Below are 24,204 nucleotides of genomic sequence, written 5' to 3'. Positions count from 1 at the left end.
GACAAGAATAGAGAGGGATGTGGTATGTAGGCATCTAATATGCTGACTCACTATCCAAAACTTGCCCCCAGAACTGCCAGTGCCTTCAGGAGATGGATTATTCAAGCAGCTGGTGACACAGAGGAAGGTGGGGCACAGCAGCATGATTCAGACCACAGCTGCACACTGAGTTGAGACCTGGCTGGCCGACGCTATGGGCGGTATTGACAGGGGAGTCAAGAGAAGAGTTGCCAGGGCGTAGAAGCCATTGTTTTAGATTAGGAAACAATTGGAAGACAGTTGTTTCATAAAAGAAGAGATGTTTTCAGGCAAAAGGGAGAGAATAGCCAGTCAATCCTAAAGGAAATCAAGCCTGAATATTCATTGAAGGACTGATGCTGAAGCTGAAGATCCAGTACTTTGGCCACCTGATGCAAAGACTCAACTCATTGGAAAAGACCTTGATGCTGGGAAAGATTGAAGGCAAAAGGAGAAGAGGGCACCAGAGGATGAGCTGGCTAGATAACATCACTGACTCTATGGACATGAATCTGAGCAAACTCTGGGAGATAGTGAAGGACGGGGAAGCCTGGCATGCTGTAGTCCATAGGGTCACAAAGAATGGGTCATGACATAGTGACTGAACAACAAGCTAAACAATGCTCATTAAAAAAGAAAGTTATACTGTTGTATATAAAGACCTCTGAATTTTTTATAGGTCTCGCCAGAGATCAGACCTAGGGATAATGGATGGAAACTACAAGAAACACCATTGGTCTAACTATCGGAGAAAAAAAAATCCCTCCAATATTAGCATTTACCCCAAAGAGGATATATCATTGCCTTGTCTAGGATCTTATTCAATCTGTAGCTCCACAATGTCCAGACCTTATCTTAGAGCTGGGTAAATCCCCACCCAGCAGGCAGTACAGTGCCTGCTCCTAGTAGGGGATGGATAATTGTGTATTTAATTGAATTAAATGGATTCATGGCTTTGGTGTTGCTTTGTGTCCAGTATGGCAGTTTCTCATATAATTCTTTTTGGGCTCACTCATCATAGTTGATCCACAAATAAGGATTGCCAGGCACTCGAACATCTTAAGGTGTACACCCATGGTACATAACTTCTTGAGGATAAAACAGCACACTTTCTCAGTTTCTCCATATGTACAAAAGAAATCCCCAAGAGTCAATAAACCTTAATGATGTATACTTGGGTACATATAAAGATAGGATATTTTGTGACACTATTTTTTCTACCACTTGCTAATGCTGACTGATGATGATCAAGGCTCAGTAGTGCTGGGTAGAAATAGCAGAGCGGAAGGACATAAGGCTGCTTATTGAGGTCAGGAAAGGTTTCACAGAGGAGGTGGTGTTTGTGCTGAGTCTACTCTGTGGGCAAAGAGTAGAGGGTTGAGGTAGGAGGTGAAAGTGGGGAGATCATGGGTAGAACCATCTGGAATGGTTCAGGGCAAGATGGTTTGGGGAACTCACAGATGTGTTTAGGTGAGCACAGATTTAGAGAGAGAAGAGGTTAATGGGATAAGAAGAAAAACTATACAAATAGATGAAGAGACATGGTACTCTTATGGAACAGATAAGGGGTTAGTGACATCCTGTGGGTAACTGGGCGTCTTCTCAGGGTAGTCTATTTTGTGAGTCATGGAAACTTCTAATGATGTGACTTTCCCATCTTTAACCCTTATCTACTTAGATACCTTTGAAAATTTGATGTATCCAAAGAGACTGCCATATTGTGACTCAGATAGCTAGTGCATCATCTGCCATTGGGCAGATGGAACATTGGTAATCGTTTTAGAAAAAGTTCCTTATTTTCCCCATTGAAATAAATATTTTTTGTCCTCTCTTGTCCTATACCTGTTTCTCATTCTGTTGGCAATAGAATCATGGATTTGACAAATGAGAGGTATCTTCAGCCTAAAAAAGGCAGTTTTTTAGATATTATTATATTTTAAGATAAGCTTGACTTATCCAAGTCTTCCTGATTCCTAACTCTATGACATTTCAGGTGAGCCTCCATTGTAAAGAGTAAACATTCCAGATTGACATTTTCCCTGCTGCTGCTGCTGCTAAGTCGCTTCAGTCGTGTCCGACTCTGTGCGACCCCAGAGACGGCAGCCCACCGGGCTTCCCCATCCATGGGATTCTCCAGGCAAGAACACTAGAGTGGGTTGCCATTTCCTTCTCCAATGCATGAAAGTGAAAAGTGAAAGTGAAGTCTCTCAGTCATGTCTGACTCCTAGGGACCCCATGGACTGCAGCCTACCAGGCTCCATCATCAATGGGATTTGCCAGGCAAGAGTACTGGAGTGGGTTGCCATTGCCTTCTCCGGACCTTTATCCTACAGACCTCTTAAAGCCAAGATTATTTGTATGTGAGAATTACATTTTGATTAAAAAAAAAATTATGACAAAGTTCTTTTCACCTGTAATTCCTCAATAGGTATTAAGACATCCCTGAAAATGACATCATAATAGGAAGGTTTTTTTTTTTTTTTTTATGGTACCAACATAAAAGGCTTAAGGAACCCAAATGGTTTTTAATAAGATAATTAGAAGCCACAACCTGAGTTGAGGATTAGTTTTCTCTATTCTGTCTTTCTCAGTAGAAAGCACAGGAGAAATAATAATTCTTGAAGCCGTTGGAGCAAAATAAGATTGCCCAGAAGGGATGGAAGTGTGTGTCTGTGTGTGGGTGGGATGGTGGGGCTGGGGCAAGTCAAGCAGAAAATTTGCAACCATTTGCATGATAAATACATCCAAGCAGCCAATCCCTACCACACAGGCTAGAATGAAGGGCTGGGTGGTCAGACAGGAGATGGCTGGGAATTTTGATGAAGCAGAAGTGAAGATGAAGTCACCCCCTCAACCATGCTTGAGCCCCACCAGGCAAGGGGCTTGTAACACTTTTCATTAGAAAATGACCTTGAAGATAAGATAAGGTCCCTCTTTTCCTTCTCTACCCATTACCACTGACTCAGGTCTGAGTGCTCGTTACCCTACTGCCATGGGACCCTACTGCCTCCTGGAAAAGCAGTTCTGATTAGCAGTGGCCTCCTGAGCTAATGTGTTCCTACACATGTTAGTGTGGCCCCACCTGTATTCTCAAGCATTGTCCACAAGGTTTCCTGTCCTGTCTCCTGTTCCCTTTCTTTTCTTCTCATCTCTTTCTTGTAGTGATGACTCTAAATAATTTCAAATAAATCTGACCCTTCTACTGCCAGTGAAAAACTGGTTACATGTACAGTATATGAGTTCTTCAGCAACCAGTGCTACTGCTAGGACTTATCCAGCACACACACAGTAAGCACAGTACTAAATGATATTAAACAGTGTCTCATTTTATCCTCACAAGAAACTTGGGAGGAAGCAAATTCTTATATCAAATATAGTTTGTAGCTGAGGAAACAGAAAGGCTAGGTACCTGTGTGAGGTCACACAGGTAGTGGCAATGTCACATGTATGGAGCCCTATGCCCACAAACACTCTTGATAATGACAATGAGCAGGTAAAAATCCCCACTCTCCTCTCTGCTCCCCAAGTGAGCAGAGAATCCTGGATGCCACTTTGGTATACTCCTGTCTCAGTAGTTCTGACAAGTCTGATTTTCTGACATGTGTCTCTTGATGAAGAAGAGAATCAGAGAATTGTGTCTGAACTTTGTCCAACCAACAAGGCTCCCCAGGGCTCATGCACATATAAGCATGGAATTTGGGAGCATACTGGGGTCTCCCTTGGCCTCCCAGGAAAGCTCCTCATGGGCTGGGTAAACACTCTGAGCTTCTTCATAGAAATGGCAGTTTCCTCAAGCAAACAGGATGAGGTTAACAGAAACCTTGTATGTAAGAACAGTTCAAAATCTGTCACAAAGGATATGCTTGGAAAACATATGTGCCTGCCCTTATTCCCTTGCTTGTTATCTGCAGGCTTGTGCCAGGCAGGACCATGGACAGCAGCAGGCCCGGGGAGATCATGATGTTGGGATGAGAAACACGGGGTGGAAGTGTCCTGGAGTAAGTCATTGAACTGTTTTTAGTTCATTGATTCAATCACTTTCTGGACCCTGCCTCTGAGGGTGCTTTGAAAGTTACATAGGATGAGACATGAGAAGTATTTGGCATGATGCCTGTTTGAGAGGAAATGGTTAACGTGTGTATACCCTACTCTCTCTTGTCTCTTGTGTTTCCTTTCACATTCAGATTCAGGCTTTTGCCAGGGGTTGATCTCTGGCCCAGAGGATTTGAAAGATTAACAAGATGAGCTCTGACTGTTGTCGTATCCAGGACTCTGCCAGGTGAGAGATGCATGGCGCCCTAAGGGGAGTGCCGCCCTCTGGCACGGAGGCAACAGCATGAAGGATGAGCCTTCTCCCACGGCAGCACTGGGTCAGGGAGGCAGAAAATCACCCTCACCAGGAGCTGTTCTTCATTTTCTGCAATGAAATTCAGGAGGATCATCTTCAATCAGTGTCATTCTCAGGAAGAGAAGGAGCCACTCTATATGTTCCCTCTGATTTCTCAGGAAAAGAAAACCTTGATGAGGCTGGCCCTTGGCATCCACTGTCCTTCCCATCCACACCCTCCCCACCTGAAACATCATTCCCAAAGAGCACAAAGTGCAGCCCATGCTGCCCAGCTCTGTCGACCGCGTTCCCACCTTGTTTCTTGGAGGTGCTCCTCAGCTGACACCCTCCTTCACCTGCTGGGGCTCCGTGAAGTTTGTTTCTGCCTCCCGTGCATGTAGGACATCCAAGGGGCCTCTGTAACACTCCCGCCCCCCCACACCAGCCACCACCCTTGGCCACGCCGCACCCTCTGATGTCCCACCGGCTTCATTTCCTTTCAGGGCTTGGGGGATTATGAATGTGTACTCTGGCTTATGATTCCAACATGGTACTGTGCTAACTGGCCTTAAGCTCCTTGACCCGAGACGCTGTCGGTTGTATTCAAGTTTTTAAAACTCTTCTTTTGGGCCTTTTCCAGCAGGTTGACCACGTGTTTTGTCCCTGGCTGTAGGTGAAGGCTGACCACAGTCTGAAACATTCTGTAAGCCAGCCATGCCTCATCCCCTCCACTGCTGCCTTCCCTGTTTAACTCCCTCTCATGGGTCACCTGCATTATTGTAATAACCGCTTGCTTGGTCCCTTTCCCCAGGTCTTGTTCCCCTTACTCATGAGACTCCAGGGTTCACTCTCAGAGCAGCAGAGTCAGAGGAACTCATTAAATGTAAGTAAAGCTGCTCAGAACCAGCTTGTGGCTCCCTCTGCTCCAAGGAGGAAAGGGATTTCAGCAACCCAACCCCTACCCTTTCTACCCCAGGCTGCCCACAACCTGATCCCACTTCCTGCCTTCTTCTTTGCCCCTTGATTCCTTCTTGCTGTCTGCCAACATGCTAGGCAGGCCTCTCCTTCAGAGGAATGCTCTTCTCCCAGAAATCCACTGTTTTTTCTTTTCCCTTCCTTTATTTTTTCCCATTAAATACAACCTTTCATTGAGATCTTCAGTAAACATTCATTCATTTTTAAAATTAGTTAATTTATTTTAATTGGAGGCTAATTACTTTACAATATTGTAGGGGTTTTTGCCGTACATACATCGACATGAATCACATGTGTTCCCCATCCTGAACCCCCCTCCCAGCTTCCTCCCCATCCCATCACTCAGGGTCATCCCATCCCTCAGGGTTGTCCCACTGCACCGGCTTTGAGTGCCCTGTTTCATGCGTCAAACTTGGACTGGTAATGTTATTTCACATATGGTAATATACACAAACATTCCATTTTAAATGGTAACTTTTGCCTCCTGTACTTTGGTGGTATCTATTATTCTGATATCCCTTCCTTGATTATTATTTTCTTCACAGAACTTATCATGTTCTAACATGCTACATATTTTCATTATTTTGTCTGTCTCCTCCCCTTCCATTTTAAGCTCCATGAGGATGAGAATTTTATCTGTATCCCAGAACATATCCAGTATCCTGGATACATATTCTGTATCCTGGAACATAGTAGGCTCTCAATAAATGCATGATGAATAAATGGTCTCTAATAACTTCATCCAAGTCTGGGATCTTGCTGTCCATCCCCTCGCAGTTTTACTCTGCCCTGCTATGCACATGGTCCTTGATTGACCCCACAGGCTACCTAGAGCAGAAAGATGATAAAGGCATCACCCTTTTTCAAGAAAAAAATCTATCTAAACTTTTTCCCTAGTCCTTATCTGTGCCCTAACTCTAGCTTTTTGTTAGCACGTGTCATTAACTTTAAGGGACTCTTTGGAGTGCAGATGACCTTGTACACACCTGTCCCCCATTCAGGACCCCGCGTGGAGATGAAAGATGGTCCTGTTCTTATTACAGGTTGTCAAGAAACCTCCTTGGCTTGATCGATCCAGACAACCTTTATTCAGAGGGGAGAGATAAATCAGTCAAATCAGTTATTTGACAAGATGTCAAAGACGCTTCAGTTATTTGGCTGAAACATGATTTTCTATCAGTTAGGTTGGGTTTGTTTAGAAATATACCTTCCCTCAAAGACTCTATAAAGTACAAAACACTTAGTTATTCAAATTGCTAGAGAATGAGCCCCCAAGTGCCTCATTTACTCATCCTTAAAAAAGGAATTACTATTTGTGGGTGGGCATGGGTGAAAACCCCTAACTACTCTCCTAAGCCAGTATTTGTGAGTGTCAGTAGTCACGGTGGTGCTTGTGGTAAAGAATCCTCCCACCAATGCAATAGACGCAGGAGACATGCGTTCAATCCCTGGATCAGGAAGACCCTCTGGAGTAGGAAATGGCAGCAAACTCTACTATTCTTGCCTAGGAACTCACATGGACAGAGGAGCCTGGCGGGCTTCAGACGATGAGGCCACAGAGTCGTACACGACTGAGCGACTGAGCAACTGAGCACATATAGTCAGACAGGTTGCACTTGAGGTCAGATGGAGATATAATATTTACAGAGTGGCTACACGTCCTGCTGGCCAGTGGTAAAGAATCTGCCTGCCAGTGCAGGAGAGATAGGTTCAATCCCTGGGTCAGGAAGATCCACTGAAGTAGAAAATGGCAACTCACTTCAGTATTCTTGCTTAGGAAATCCCATGGACAGAGAAGCCTGGTGGGCTACAGTCCATGGACTACAAAGAGTCAGAAGAGTTAGTGACTAGAAAACACACTGGTCAACGGCTTTACATGAATACTTTTCTCCATTTCTCAAAATAACCCTATGAGATAGGTTTTATCATCACATTTTGATTTGTAGCATCAGAGTTGAGATTTGAAGCAGGTACTGACTGATATTGAGCTCAGGTTTCTTCAGGGTTTCAATCTGTTTTCCTAGTCTCATTCTTTCTCTTCTAGGCTATTTCCATGTCTTCTTTCTCTTCTAGGCTATTTCCATGTCTAGCTGAATAAAAGCTGTATTTTAAATAGTCAAAGATTCAATAGAAAAAAGCAGACTAAATATTGAATCCTTTCCCCTTGCATGATCTTTAGAGTGTATCTGCTCTCCAGCTTGTACACAAGCATTGAGGGGTCAGCCATTCTTCAGTTAATATCCAAGGCCAACCATTACTTATTTAATTCTATCTTGGGACTCATCCAATTGCTAGAGAGTGAAATCTGCTTTAAACTATCTTGAGGAATAAAGGAAAAGTGTTGGCTATTAAAAAAAAAAAACAAAAAAAACATGAGTAGCACCAACTTCAGCAAGGGCGGGACACAGGAGCTAAAGCAAAGGTACCAGGAATATGTCTCTATTTTCTTTCATATCAGCATCACAATTAGCTACACTTATCTTGCCCAAGCAATCACAAGAAAGAGATATTATCTTTCTTAACATGTCCAGAAAAATGCAGGAGCTCAGTCTCACAGATCTAGCCAAGGCCATGTGCCCATGCTGAACTCACAGAATGGTCAGGATGATGGAACAATCTGGTTAGCCAGACACAGACCATGGAACAGAGTCAGCCCCATTTTAACACAATGTGTACTAAAAGTTGAGAAAAGGCATTTCAAAGACACATCAGAGTATGATGACCTGAATAATGGCAAATGATCGCTGGACAAGCAAAAAAATAAATAACCACCAAACCAGTGCTGTGATATAGGATAGTTTGCATACACTGTATGTATATCAGTTTTCTCATCTGTAAAACAAACAGTCTGTGTACCTCATGGCATTTGAAAAGAATCCAATGATAAAATGTTTGAAATTGTTCAGCACCATACTTGATGCTTTGCAAGGCCTCCAAATATCATTGCATTATTTTATTACACTGTCCCAGACCTCATGCGTCGGTATTCATACCTTCCTAAATGCAACTGCATTGTTTTTCCCTCATGCCTCTGACACCTTATTTAAATAGTCCAGAATTTGTCACACAATCTGAATTTCTGATGGCCGGAGGGTCCATGGGAAGCTGGAACTATCAGAAAGGCTACTACAAAAGCTGTTGGCAGCCATCATGTTTCAACAGGGGTGGTGTATGATTTGTGTAGACAAAGCAAGAGCCAGAAGTACACATCTCATTATCCCATTAATCCTCTAACATGTTGCTGTTTGGCCATAATCTCCTTTCCCCAAAGACGAGAAGGCAGAGGGAGACAACAACAGCACCACGCAGACAGATTGTGCTTTGATGCCCATGAATGATCTGAGGGGAGAACCACTTCATCCACAGCAAATGCTCTGTCAAATTGGGCCCCAGTAGCAATGAACTGGTTGGGGAATATCTTTGGGGGGAAAATCATATTTAATAAACTGAAGATATAAACTTCTGGGGACAGCTCTTCTCTCCCCTTTCTTCAAATCTGTTCTGTAAATATTTCAGGATAAGTGCTGAAAGCTGACTTTGCCTCCTTGGTGGCAGATATCATTGTTTTAGAAAACACAGTTTATTAGCAAGTTTCTCTGGAACCTTTTAAAAAATAATAATAATAAAAGCAACAAAAAATAAGACAGTCAAGTAATGACTGATGGAACATGAAAACGGCCAAGGAAACAAAGGCACGCCAAGGAGCAGGTAGCCACGACAAGGACGATGGACAAGTCAGTCTCCTCGTTTTGTTTTAACATATCCTTTATCTGAACAGATTTTTTTTCCATTTGAGGAAAAGGTGTAGGACAATCAAGGCTCACTCATTAAGCCAGTGTTTGTTCTGGAGTCTAGAGACGTGTCTATGAACAAAATAGACAAAATCAGTGCTCTCAAGATCCTATCGTCTAGTCAGGTGGAGAGAAAAATCAACTAATTAAGCAAGAAAATAGAAGAAAATGAATATAAGCTAAAAGTTACCCTAGGTTATGTTAACACATAGATAACATATAGATGGCAATGCAAGGCCGGGCGATTGTAGCAACTGAGCTGATGTCTTGCTAGATCCCATTAACACAGCAGTGCACACATCCTCCTGTTGGAGGATAATCCTGTGGCCAGTGGCTTAAATGTGAAACCTTTTCAGGAGAACTGTCCTTGGCCTATAGAAGATGCCTTGGAGGCAGCCAATGATGGATTGATACAGAGTAACCGAAGCTTGGCTCCTTCCTTCAAGGCTGGGGACTTATGAGAAATGATTTATGCTCCAGACCCCTCACCACCATAACCAAGAGATCAGGCCAAGCTAGACGCTATCAACGACCACATTTAAGACCATGTCCTTGCTCTCTTTCTCTTGTTCTCCCCTCCTTGTTGCCCCCATCCATTTGCAGGTTTTTCCTAAGCGTATGCTTTTAAACAAAGCATGTGTTGCCATACCTTCTCTCAGGGGCTCTGTTTCTAGGAAACACAGCCAAGACAGCAGCTGAGGAAAGTCTCTTTTGAGTTATCCTATTGAAGCTGGGAAATAAGTGATGAAAAGTAACCAAGAATGCATATATCTGTGGCATAAACTTGACATGCTTTAAAGACCAAGAGAAGATCTTGGGTGGAGGCCATTAGAAAGAGGAGAAGTGGGAAGAGAGAAGATTGGAGAATCCCAGGAGCTGAGCCCAGATCTTACAGGAGGAGGATCTTGGACTTTAGTCCAAGTGTGATGGGAAGTGATTAGAGTTTTGAGCAGTTGAGTGTTCTGACTTACGTTTAAAAAATTCCTCCAGGGAACACATAATGTTACAGTCAGAATAGAAGCAGGGAGACCAGGCAGGACACTGCATATGATGATGTTGGTTGGAGTAGTAACTGTTGTGTGCCTATTATATGTTAGACAACTTACCTATAACTTACAAGTTCTACTAACAACTCCATAAGATGGATATTATTCTACCCATTTTAGAGGCAAAAAAAGCAAGGCAGACTGTTTATATAGCTACTGAGACATACTTGTGCCATTAAGTAAATATCTTCTATTTAAATCAGATGATCTGGTTCTAAAACCAGTGTTTTCCTGACTATAATACCCTCCTTATCTGATTGTCTGGTGTACAATTTTCTCTGAAAATAGCTCAGTCACTCTGACTTGCCATGTTTGGGCCATCAGAAATGCTGAAGCCTCACTGTCCCACTGGGGATATGGATTCCTGCTGAGGCATCAGTCCGTGGGGCCCCTGAAAGACTGGCTGCCATTATTTACACACATCTGTTTGCAATTATGAGGTGCCCTTACACTTCCCCTTTTTGTTAACATAATTACTTTCAATTATATGAACACTCTGCCCTGACCAGTCCAGGGATCCACACCCCTGCCAATTACAATGGTTGATTTCCAAAGCCCCTGCCTGTCCAGGCCAAACATATGGACCCTCTTCTCAGCTCTGAGCATAAGAGGATTCAGATCCAAATACAGTATGAAAAGTAGCTATCTCTTGCTTTGTCTGTATCACTATGGCAATACAAGAGACGGTTAAATTACTTAGGGCCACATTTTAAATTTGCAATGATTTTGTCACCTAGAGGGAAATTTGTAATGGGAATTTAATGTGAAAGTGGTTCTCTTGCCTTGAAAAGCCAAGGCAGTCCAAAATCTCCTCCTGTCAACATGACGCAGAGGGGAATAAGAGAAGCCAAATCTATTTCCAGTAATCAATTTAGAATTATGACAGAGGAGATCTCCCCAAATTCAAGAGGTGCACAGTTCTTAAAAATAGCAGAGTAGGAAGAGCAACTGTGAGAAAGAGCTTTTTACGTGGTTGACAAACATTCTAGATTAAAATCCGAACTTTGAGGAAGGGTGAGTTGAAAAGTTCTCTGTAGTTATTGTGAAACCCTGAAATAAATATTAGAAGAATCCAAAGTGCACTAAAATATGGAAGAAAAAACGGAGAATTATCATTGATTTTGCTTCCTCTTGCTGCTGTTGCTGCTGCTTAGTCGCTTCAGTCGTGTCCGACTCTGTGCGACCCCATAGATGGCAGTCTACCAGGCTCCCCCGTCCCTGGGATTCTCCAGACAAGAACACTGGAGTGGGTTGCCATTTCCTTCTCCAATGCATGAAAGTGAAAAGTGAAAGTGAAGTTGCTCAGTGGTGTCTGACTGCTAGCGACCCCATGGACTGCAGCCCACCAGGCTCCTCCGTCCATGGGATTTTCCAGCTGAGAGTACTGGAGAGGGGTGCCCTCCTTTTGCTAGGCACGTTTAAAGGTATTTTACCTTTATGATGACATTTAATCCTTGTACCAATACTATTAAGGTAATTATGGTTATTCTGGTTCTCTTAACGGAGGAAATGGGCTCAGAGTTTAACAGCTTGCCAGAGGCTATAGACTTAGTAATAGCACAAAAGCCATCTGAGCTCTGGTCTCTTTTGGTTTCAAAGGCTACCCTGTTTTTCTAATTTGCAATAGTGAAAATGGAAAAATGAATGAACTAGGGAGAAGTAGGAAAGAGGAGGAAAACATGACTAGGGAAGAGAGGTTTTCTTTGCAGATACCTGACCAAAAAGATTAAGCAGTTCTTTAATTTTGTGTTGAGGGAATGATTAGAGATAATACAGAATCCCAAAGCATATATATTACAGCTTGATAAGTACGTATGTGTGTGTGTGCACCAAAAATACCTGCATGTAATTGCCTATCATTCATTCCATAGTATATACGGTTCATTTACTCTCAAATATTCCTTTTTGACCCTATTAATACTGAAGAATCATTGAAGTCTTTGGGAATCCGTGTACCATGTAGCTTGGGCTTCCAAGGTGGCACTAGTGGTAAGGAACCTGCCTGCCAACGCAGGAGGCACAAGAGATGTGGGTTTGATCCCTGGGTTGAGAAGATCCCCTGGAGGAGGGCATGACAACCCACTCCAGTACTCTTGCCTGGAGAATCCCTTGGACAGAGGAGCTTGTCAAGCTACAGTCCATAGGGTTGCAAAGAGTCGGGCACGACTGAAGTGACTTAGCATGCACCATGCAGCTTGCAGAGTAGGTGATCACACCCCACCATAAGCACTTTTCATCTCCTCTGGGGAAAGGTAGAGCCTAACCCTCTCCTGCTCAAGGGAGACTCATTAATTATCTTAGTTCTAATTCCAGACCTGTAGAGATTGCCTGAAGCTAAATCCACATGCAGGGCAGTGCTGGTGATAGGAGTCTTTCCAAAGAATATCCAATGACCTACTCAGCCTCTCTCTGCTCTGTCCTATATTTTCATCAGAGTTTCTTTAAGTAATTCTCCTTGTTCTAGTGGGTATACCACTATGAGGCTTACTTGCAAGCTAACTCTGCAGACCCTCTTCTTGAAGATAAGGAGTTGCTGCTGGGCTCCTTCAGTGGAATCCCAGCCTCCTGTTTGTAATATCCTGTTTGGAGAAACCTCATGGGTGAATCTTGACTTTACCATGGATTCCTCCTTAATTCTCCCCATTAAGGTGGTCTTGCTTCCATTCAAGAACTCGGTTACAGTCTGTCCCTGATGGCAAAAAGTATGCATTTTTAAAAAAACTTTTTTCTTTTCATTCCTTTTTGCTTCTTTGTTCATGTATTTGGCTCATCCTTTGCAGTTTTTCCCCTTGTCCACCTAGAGCTCAAGCCGGTCTTCTATGAACCCTGTTTTGAGTAATACACAGCCAACTACAGTGGAGAGAATTTTTCTTTATCCTCTGGGATGTCCTTTGAGAATTGAGAAATGCAACTGCCAATCTTAGCAGGGTTCTAACAGAGCTGTATTCAGAAAGGATAAGTGGAAATACGATCAAGAAAGCATTTTCAAAAAAAAAAAAAGAAAGCATTTTCAAGACTCAGTAAAATGCATTTTAACTGAGTTGACAAGGCTGAGAAGCCAGCTTACACAAGGCAATCTTCTAACCAAAACAGCATGGGAGTGTTCCCTGGTTTTGAAGGACTCCTTGCCTGGCCAGACAGATAACTATCTAGCTGGTTAAATGTATGAGATGTTAATAGAATATTTGGGGTATGGCAAACTCTGGGCCAGTTTTCATAATTCTTTTCCCATGAGTGTCAAATTGAGTCCCTGTAATAGAGATATAAAGAGATATGTAATAACAACAACCATTAATTCCCAAATCTCACATGTCAGAGAACATTCTAAGCACTGTTACGTGTACCATCAATGAAAACACTATGAGGCAAGCATTGCTAAAACCCCCACTTTAAAGGTGAGGAAACTGAGAAGAAATAAAGCCTTGCGACGGCCACACTATAGGTCCGTTTGGCATCCTAATCGCTTTGCTTAGTATGTTGTATGTCTCTCCAGTCCAAGTGCAGATTAGAGCCCCAGCAGAGGGAGGGAGATGTGAAGAGAACAAGGGAATTAGAAGGGATGGGGTGCCAGCCTGTGCCAGGCCCCCTGGGGAGGTCCTCACAGATGCCTTGTGAATCAGTCCTTTTTGCGATCATACTGGCAGGTTACTTTCACCGCCATTTGCACTTATTTGCATTTGCATATATCACTTGAGACTGTGAGTGTGTTCCCTAAGGACATCATTCATTCATTCATTCAACAACCCTTCCCTGGCCATCTAGTAGGGACCATGTCCTGTGCTGGAAGCTGTAGTGAATGAAATAGGTGACATTATAGCTCAGAGAAGGAACGGGACACAAGTCAGATAGGCACAAGAATGGATATATAATTACAGCTATCACAAGTAAGTGCTGACCATGTGTTCTTAGAGGGAACGCGTGCCTCCTCAGGGAGTCAGAGGAGGGTTCCTGAAGGAAGTGATGGCTTAGCTGAGGTCTAAGGCTCCGTGGAAAAGAATCTCCTGCCAATGCAGAAGACACAGGTTTGGTCCCTGGGTTGGGAAGATCCCCTGGAGAAGGGAATGGCAACCCACTGCAGTATTCTTGCCTGGAGAATCCCATGGACAGAGGAGCCTGGTAGGCTACAGTCCACTGGGTTGCAGTCAGTCATGGCCTAGCAATTAAATAACAGCAACAATGATGAAGGGGAGAAAGAGGATGGTTTTAGGCAGATAGAAAAGCAAGTATAAAGACCCGTGGAAGGAGACATTGTGAGACATTTGAGGAGCTGAAAGAGCAGAGTGAGGGAGCCATGGGGCCTCATGAGGCTGAAGAGTTTGTCTGGGAGCCAGACTCGGGTGAGCCACATGAGACCACAGAGTTGGTGATGGCTCAGTTTGCAGTGTGCCCAATCTGCGGTTTGCTCAGTCATTGTCCACAGGGCTGAAGGGTCTGCCGCCCACTCCAGAGGAGGCCAAGGAGGGACCGTAGTGCAGGCAGAGGTCGGCAGAGGATTAGCTATAGCTAAGGAGAACAAAAGAAGTCTTGTTCTTAAAGGGGAGAAAAATGCCAAGTGTGGGACAGAGACCACCCCCAGAAGTATAGAAACTGTGTGGGGGAGTTTCCAAGTCAGTTCCTTCTGTTAGCAAGCACAGTAAAATAGTAAAATCCCATGTAGGGTCTGAGGCCTTCTATGAGCATCCTCACCTATCAGCACTTCTCCGAGCCCTGTGTTGAGTGCCCTTCGGGCCACTGGGCGGGGCCTCCACAGCAGGCTCCTGGGCCTGGTGTGTAATTACTTTCTAATGGGTTGGGCCTCTTTGTGTGGGGCCTCTTACAGGGTGGAGAATCGCTGTACAAGGAACTGGAATTTTAATCGGCACATTGTCCAGTGGCTACAGACATGATAGCCTGCCTGACTTCTCATAGGGTTGAGACCTTACCAGTAGTGCTTATTTGGGAAACCTAAATTCACTAGCATTGAGGTTCTTCCCAATCTTTCCAGTTTCAGGATAATATACTCCTTGGAACTCAATCTTCATAAGAGCCTTATACAAGAATCCCTACCCACCCAAGCCTGTTATCTAACACTTGAGTTTGGAGAGCAGACAGTTCGGATAGTGAGGGATTCGTGGACTTGTTGGTGGGATTCCATCATGTTTTTGAATGTCTGGCCATCCTGTGATGCTACTGTCTCTGTTCACCTGCATCTCTGTTGTGCTCAGATCTCATCAGTGCCTTGCAAGGACTTCACACAGACTACCGTCACGCACTGCCAGCTACTTTCCCAATAGGTACCATCTGGTGGCCCACCTGTATGAATGCCGGCCACCTGATGTCACCCATCTGCCAGCTGTCTGCTCATCCTCTACTTGAATGTCCACTCTGGGTACTCCAGTCCATCTCAGCCTTTTGCCAGGACTACTTACCTGCCACCTGTTCTTCCCTCCCTGGCACAGATGGCTCCCTTTTGTGCTTGTCTTTGCATGTGTTGGGTTCTGACCTCAGTAATCACAATCCCTCTGAGTCCTTCACATCCAGACGATTCAGATCCTGAGCAAAACCGGCAGAGTTTCTGCAGGCCAGGTCTTTGCACACAGGGAGTGAATTTTGCAACAAGGAATAGAGTCTCTCAGCTCTAACCCAGGGTTGTTGCTTTGTCCATGGGAGACTGTAAGCTTCTCCTGATCTCTGCCATATGCACCAAATGCAATGAATTTGTTCCTTTGCCTCATTCCTTACAATGTCTTCCTGCTCTCTATACTTTTCTGGCATCTAAAATTTCTGCCTAATTATTGTCACATGCCTCTTCTTAAGGGAAGTCCTTGTCCCCTTAAATCTGGTTTCTGGCACTGTTTTCTGCCAAATTGAATGGACTACCTTGAGTCCAAACCACCTCCCACCTGACTGTGAGTCATCCATTTCCTGGGGATTCCTGTGTTCATGTTCTTCCTGAAGAACAGCCTCCATCTGGTTGTAGTATTTGGACTATGGTTCTTATTAATGCGGTCACTTGTCTATGAGCAAGTGGTTTACTTTTTCTGAGTTTCGGTTTTCTTATCTGCCATTTACATTAATAACTGTGTCTATATTATAGATGTATAGTCACGATTAAAAGGTTAAGACATGCAGTGCATTTGAAAGACTCCCTGGCAGAGAGTGCACTCTGGATTAAGCTTAGTGATTATCTGTGCTTCCTATCTTTCCCTACTAGTGTGTGGGGCCCTGGCTAGGCTGATATTTCAGATGCACTCCCAGCCCTCAAGTGGTTAGCCACATTAGCAAGATCACTTAGGGGCCTCCCTTGGTCTCCAAATCACAGACCCTGTGGGAATCAGAATGTGCCAAGGGAGTAAACTTGTATCCGTCCATTCATTCTTTATTTTATTCATTCGAGAAGTATTTATTAAGCCTCTGCTTGGTGCATGGATGGCATCTGGTTCAGTGATTTGAATACTTTGTCTCTTGTACACAACTCCTTGGGTTGGGCATGGACAGAAGAGCCTGGCAGGCCACAGTCCCTGGGGTTGCAAAAGAGTCAGGAATGACTTAGCAACGAAATAATAACATTCACCAATCCACTGCTCTTGATTATCCTTATGCTAAGCAAGCACTCTGGGCAAACTGAAAGCAGACATTTTTCCTCCTTTAATTAAACATAAAGCCACAGCCAATATCCAACCTTGGATCTGTGTTTTAGAGACTCTGATCAGACTTGGAAACCATAATTGAAACTGCCAAATTGAATGCTAGTTATAAAAATTGGTATCAATGATAATGCTATCAACAACTATTTTAATGTATCAGATTATAGATAGATTTTTCTGTTTTTTAAAAAGAAATGAATTTTAAAAGAAGAGAATATGAGGCTGGAAAATAACTTATTCCCAACAGTGAGTAAGAAAGTTCCTCTGAAAGTTCTCCTGTCTGTCCCTTCAGACTTCTTGCAGAAAAAAAAAGTTGCAAATAATCCCCTGTGATAAGAATGTTAGTAAGAGTGATTGAGAAACAAGCACGCCTTTTGGAAAACTCTGTCTTACTATCTTACAAAACTTGACTGATGAATGGATGAATGGAAAAATTGATGGTGCCTGGCTTAGGAGGGATGAAGGACTCTTCAGTACAGCCTGGCTGGTGATATGAGTTGGCAAACATCCATCTGATACTTAAGTAGATATTAATCTCGCCCATATCAAAGTACAGCTGAAAGGTTCAGGGTCATTGTGGTTGTTGGGAGCAGCCCTAGGAGGCAAAAGGTGAGTTCTCTTCTAAATGTAGACTCAGTCACAGGCTCACTGGGGATCAAGGTCAAATTGCTTCACCTCACTTGGTCTTGTTAACTCAGATGGAAAATTAGTTAGAAGCAAATCACATACTTGGAGAAGAGCTGCAGCTACCCAGGACTACTTTTCTAGAGGAGCAGGGTCTCTGAGGAAGCTACAATATTTAAGGTGGATAGGCAGACAGGAATGGGGAAATGAAAACTCCTGGGGGAATGGAAAGCCCCGTTACAATCAGAAACATCATGCTGGAAAGCTTTTGTATCCTACCCCGAGATGCTGCCTGCCTCCGTCAGATCAAGGTGAGGATCTCCACCCAGGCTTCGCTTGGACCTCTGCGGGTTGCAGAAACAGACTGGGCATTTGGGAGTGAGCAGTGCTCTGGGAAGGAAAGCCAGTCAATACACGGCTGGCCAACAAAAAGGAAAGAAACAGCTCCACTGCGTCCTGCCTGCCTCACCCCTCTCTTCAGACAACTCAGCTCCAGCTTGAAGCTTTGGTTCCCTGGTTCTTGCTGGAGTAGTTCTGAGCTTCTCAGTTTAAATTTTGCTCAGCTCTGATTCTGTCAGATCTCGAGCCTGACAAGCACTCTTTTCCATTCCTTTCATACCCACTTCTGCCCAAGGGTTCTGTTGGCCCACATCTGAGAGGAATGACCACCAAATCTTCCTGTAGGAAGCCAGTGCACTGTGGGATATTTTCATAGGGGAATTTATCAAATCTCTTTGTATGAAGATAGTGATGGAAGAGTCTAAGTTCGGTGTGCTGACTGTCTGTACCTCCAGTCAAGCACAGCCTCTGGAAAAAGAGATAAATTGGTGTCCTTCACTCTCTATAGAAAATGAAACATTTCTGCTGGGTTCCCAGAAGAGCCAGACAGGAAACCATTGATCATCCTGAACAAACATCTTTCAATGAATCTTTATCTCCTCTGAAGATAATTGGAAGGACAGTGACTTCTGAGTTTACTCTCTTTCAGCACTCACCTCCCTTTCACTCTTCTGGGTCTATTTGTTTTCAAAGCCAAAATCTACTACATGGATCCATCCATCTTAGCAAAGGAATCCCAAATGATTTCCTATTTCAGCTCCAAAATATGGACTTGAGAATTCTCTTAATCCACTGACTCTGCAAGGTACTTGATCTTTTCCATCACAGGTGAGCATGTCATGTTGCTCAATTCCTCACAAAAGATGTGCCTAAACTACTAACCCCACTGCTCTGTCTGGATTTAAGACTTCCTCTCTTGGATGGCATCACCAACGCGATGGACACGAGTTTGAGTAGGCTCTGGGAGCTGGTGATAGACAGGGAAGCCTGGCATGCTGCAGTCCATGGTGTCACAATGAGTCGGACATGACTGAGCAACTGAACTGGACTGAACTCTTCTCTTAATGAGTATGTTCATTTGTTCATTTCACATTGCAAATCATCACATGCCCATCACTGTGCCAGGATGCCCAGTTCCTAAAGTAGATCTGATGACAGATGTGCATGTACCTGAGTTCCCTGGATCCTGGCTTGCTGATCAGTATCCCCTGAGGTGTGCAGCTAAAGCAAAGAAAATCGTTTCGGTGGGCCACATTCATAACCAAACCTATACCTTCTCAGTTCTAAAAATCATTTAAAACATCAAAAGCCTTAAATCTGGTATTTTTGATTCTCTGAACTCTTAATTAGCTGTGTAACTGGCACATCAATATCTTAAGACCCATATTCATTTAAAAAACTAGGTTATTATAATGTATAACTTTTAATAAACCCTTCCAACTATAGTAATGCAAATCACAGAAGCCCTGAAAGCTCTATGAATCAATGCCGCCACCTCACACCCAGCTGTGGAAGTTATTTGGTATTAGCACAGTAACCTTTAAATAGAAGAGTATGTTCTTAAACACACTGGGTCTCGACAAGGGGCCCGCCCACATGGTGAAAAGGCCCAGCTCCTGTGTTTCTGTTATGTGAAAATATAATGGAAAGAATTTTTAATGTGGCAGAAACAAATGCCAACTCTTACAAGATTTCACAAGCATCTATAGAGTTCAAAGATCATCAACACAATGCGGATGGTTCTTTTTTGTAAGTGTAAGAAATGCAAAAGATGATGGCTCCTCTGAACAGAGGGAGATGTCAGATCTCACTATGATATAAAGGTTGTTCAAATAAATTTTAAAATAATAAGAATGATGAACCTAATTACTTTTACAGTGGGGAAATCTGGAAAACCCCACATTTAGTGAGTGATCAATGCTAACCTTACCAATAAGTACATAGACTGGCAGCATGTATCTCCTGATGTGATGTGCTGAGTAGAACAGAACACCGTTTTTATAGTACTTGTACCAAAAATGCATACCTTGATTCTAACCCCAAGATAAATGTAAATTGAGGGAGAGTAAAAAAAGTTTGATCTTCAAAAACAGCAAAACCTTAAAAAAGAAAAGAGGAGAAAACATTTCCCACTAAAGCCTTACCCTGGATTAGTATTTGGATACTAAAGATTAAAGATTTGGATTAAAGATTCATTAATCTTAATTGATTAATTGATTAAAGATCAATCTATTTATCCGTGGGTCATTTTCCCTCTGTATGTGTGTGTGTATTTCAAGAGAGGGACAACATTTCATGCAACGATCACACGGTTATCAACTTCAGAAACTGTAACACTGATAAAATAAAATAAAAATATCATCTAGCTCTCTGTCCATATTCAAATTTGCCAGTTGTCTCAGTTATGCCCTTTAGAGGAGGGGTTTGCAAACTGCAGCCCACCCACCATCTGTTTGCATAAGTAAAGTTTTATTGGAACAAAACCATGCCCCATTTGTTTACATGTTGTCCATGGCTGCTTTTGCATTACAACCACAGAGTTGAGTAGTTGCAACAGGGACCATATGGTCCATAAAACCTAAAATATTTATTATCCAGCTCTTTACAGAAATAGTTTTCCAACCCCTGCTTTAGAGCCGTATTACTCCCCTCTCATACAGGGAAATGTATTGCACTCAGCTGTCAGCTCCTTAACGTTTCTTTTAATCAGAATTAGCTCCTAATCCTTTCTTTGAGTTTCTTAACCTTGATATTTTTAAGACGGCAGGACTGTTTTGTAAAATTCCACTCAACTTGGCTTTATCTGATATTTCCTCATGATGAGATTCAGGTTATTCATTTATGGCAAGAATACCACTAAGTTGATATTGTATTCTTTTAATACATCATATCAAGAGATATGTCTATTTTTTTCCAGTTTCCTTGAATATAACTGATACATATTACTGTATATGTTTAAGGCATACAACATGAAGGTCTGAGTTACATATATTGTGAAATAATTGTCAAAATAGGTTCAAGTAACATCTACCTTCTCATAGCTACAATAAAAAAGAAAAGGAAGAAGAAAAGAAAAAAAATTCTCTTTGTGATGAGAACTCTTTTTTTTTTTTTTCTTCCAATTTTATTTTATTTTTAAACTTTACATAATTGTATTAGTTTTGCCAAATATCAAAATGAATCCGCCACAGGTATACATGTGTTCCCCATCCCGAACCCTCCTCCCTCCTCCCTCCCCATACCATCCCTCTGGGCCGTCCCAGTGCACCAGCCCCAAGCAACTAGCATCATGCATCGAACCTGGACTGGCAACTCGTTTCCTACATGATATTTTACATGTTTCATTGCCATTCTCCCACATCTTCCCACCCTCTCCCTCTCCCACAGAGTCCATAAGACTGTTCTATACATCAGTGTCTCTTTTGCTGTCTCGTACACCGGGTTATTGTTACCATCTTTCTAAATTCCATATATATGCGTTAGTATACTGTATTTATGTTTTTCCTTCTGGCTTACTTCACTCTGTATAATAGGCCCCAGTTTCATCCACCTCATTAGAACCGATTCAAATGTATTCTTTTTAATGGCTGAGTAATACTCCATTGTGTATATGTACCACAGCTTTCTTATCCATTCATCTGCTGATGGACGTCTACTTAAAATGGTTTTATCCAAATATTAATGGTGTTAATTTTGGTCAGTTGGCTAGGGTGGTGTCCACAGGAAGAAAAATTACTTTGCTTTGCTCTAAACAACATTATTAGAAAGATTAGTAATATTCAAACATGGGCTGTGTATTTGGTATCAGCAAATTATCCATATTAAATTTCCATTATTTGATAATTTTGTTATATTAAAATATGTTCTTGTTCCTAGGAAATTTGTACTTAAGTAGTTAGAATAGAAGGTCATTATTTGTAGTAAAAGATTCAGAGGTGGTGGGTCATAACTACGATGGTGTGATCACTCACCTAGAACCAGATATACTGGAGTGTGAAGTCAAGAGGGCCTTAGGAAGCATCACTACAAACAAAGCTAGAAGAGAGGGAATTCCAGTCGAGCTATTTCAAATCCTAAAAGATGATGCTGTGAAAGTGCTCCACTCTATATGCCAGCAAATTTGGAAAACCCAAGAATGGTCACAGGACTGGAAAAGGTCAGTTTTCATTGCAATCCCAAAGAAGGACAATGCCAAAGAATGCTCAAACTATTGCACAATTACACTCATTTCACATGCTAGCAAAGTAGTGCTCAAAATTCTCCAAGTGAGGTTTCAACAGTAAATGAACTGAGAACTTCCAAATATCCAGGCTGGACTTAGAAAAGGCAGAGGAACCAGAGATCAAATTTCACACATCTGTTAGATCATCAAAAAAGCAAGAAAATTCCAGGAATGTCTACTTCTGCTTCATTGACTACTCTAAAGCCTTTGACTGTATGGATCACAACAAAGCATGGAAAATTCTTCAAGAGATGGGCACACCAGATAACCTTACCTGCCTCCTGAGAAACTTGTATGCAGGTCAAGAAGCAACAGTTAGAACCAGACATGGAACAAGGAACTGGTTCAAAATTGGGAAAGGAGAATGTCAAGACTGTGTTTTGTCACCCTGCTTATTTAACTTATATGCAGAGTACATTATGCAAAATGCTAGGTTGGATGAAGCTCAAATGGGATCAAGATTGCTGGGAGAAATATCAATAACCTCAGATATGCAGAAAGCATAGAGGAACTAAAGAGCCTCTTGATGAAGGTGAAAGAGGAGAGTGAAAAAGCCTGGCTTAAAACTCAGCATTCAAAAAACTAAGATCATGGCATCTGGTCCTATCACTTCATGGCAAATGAACGGGGAAACAATGGAAATAGTGACAGACTTTATTTTCTTGGGCTCCAAAATCAGTGCAGATGGTGACTACAGCCATGAAATTAAAAGTCACTTGCTCCTGGAGGAAAAGCTATGATAAACCTGGACAGTATATTAAAAAGCAGAGACATCACTTTGTTGACAAATGTCCATATAGTCAAAGCTATGGTTTTTTCAGTCGTCATGTACAGATGTGAGAGCTAGACCATAAAGAAGGCTGAGCACCAAAGAACTGATGCTTACAAACTGTGGTGCTGGGAAAGACTCTTGAGAGTTCCTTGGACAACAAGGAGATCAAAACCATCAATCCTAAAGTAAATCAACACTGAATATTCATTGGAAGGACCGACACTGAAGCTGAAGCTCCAATACTTTGGCCACCTGTTGCAAAGAGCCAAAACACTGGAAAAGACCTTGATGCTGGGAAAGATTGAAGGCAGGAGGAGAAGGGGACAACAGAGGATGAGATGGTTGGATAGCATCACCAATTCAATGGACATGAGTTTGAGCTAACTCTGGGAGTTTGTGAAGGTCAGGGAAGCCTGGCATGCTGCAGGCATGGCGTCCATGGGGTTCATGGAGTCCATGGGGTCGCAAAGAGTTGAACATGACTGAGCGACTGAACAACAAGGGTCATTATAATTACCACATATCCAATGATCCGGCATATACACAGACACACACACACATATAATGTATATGTAGAAAATCTTACCACTTGGCCAAAATAAATAGTATGTGGGTGTCCACTGTATGATTCTTACAACTTTTGAATAAGCTTATTTTTTTTTTAATGGGAGGTTAAAATATTAATGGATCAATATTCCCTGGCATGCAAGACAGAATAGAGTGTCCAGAGAACACTATAGGAGTGAGGTTGAGCATGAAGAACATCTTCCCCTCTGTACTCGGGGGAGCAGTCATGCGGCTTCTAGTGGGTAATACAGGGGTGGGGAGACCCGAGGGGAGACCCGAGGCCACTGTCACATTGACAGCTGTGGTGTTCACCCACTGACTGTATAAAATCAATTTGATTTAATTGTGTAGAATGCTTCAGCACAGCTTTGATTTACCTCTAAAGTGACAACTTCAAAATGACTTAGAGGAAAAGGAAAATCAAAAAGGAAAAGAAAAGGTAAAAGAAAATCCTTGTTGGATTTTAAGAGATTTTCAGAGAATAAGATTGTTAAGAGAATCACAGTAACATATCAGCTGTAAAAATAATGCAGATAATTAAAGAGCAATCTCTTGGGTAGGGTCAAAACACAAAAGCAAACTAGAAGATAAGCTATTTACAAAGAGAAACAAGCTTGAAACAAAAACTACAGAAGGGAGAGTAGAAAGTGTGTGCTGAGGTTGGGGGTGAGGGACACAGGAGCTGGTAAGAGGGCACACGTTTTCTGTCGTAAGATGAATAAGGTCTATGATCTAATGAATGACATGGTGACTACAGTTGGTAGCACTGTGCTGTATAATGAAAACTTGCTAAGAGAATAAAACTTAGCTGTCATCACACACAACAAGTAAATATATCAGGTGACAAATGTGTTAATGAACTTGATGGGGGGAATTCTTTCACAATGTGTGTGTGTG

Source organism: Bos javanicus, chromosome 28 (assembly GCF_032452875.1).
Source record: "Bos javanicus breed banteng chromosome 28, ARS-OSU_banteng_1.0, whole genome shotgun sequence".
Taxonomy (NCBI): Eukaryota; Metazoa; Chordata; class Mammalia; order Artiodactyla; family Bovidae; genus Bos; species Bos javanicus.
Note: the sequence above shows the minus strand (reverse complement) of the source record.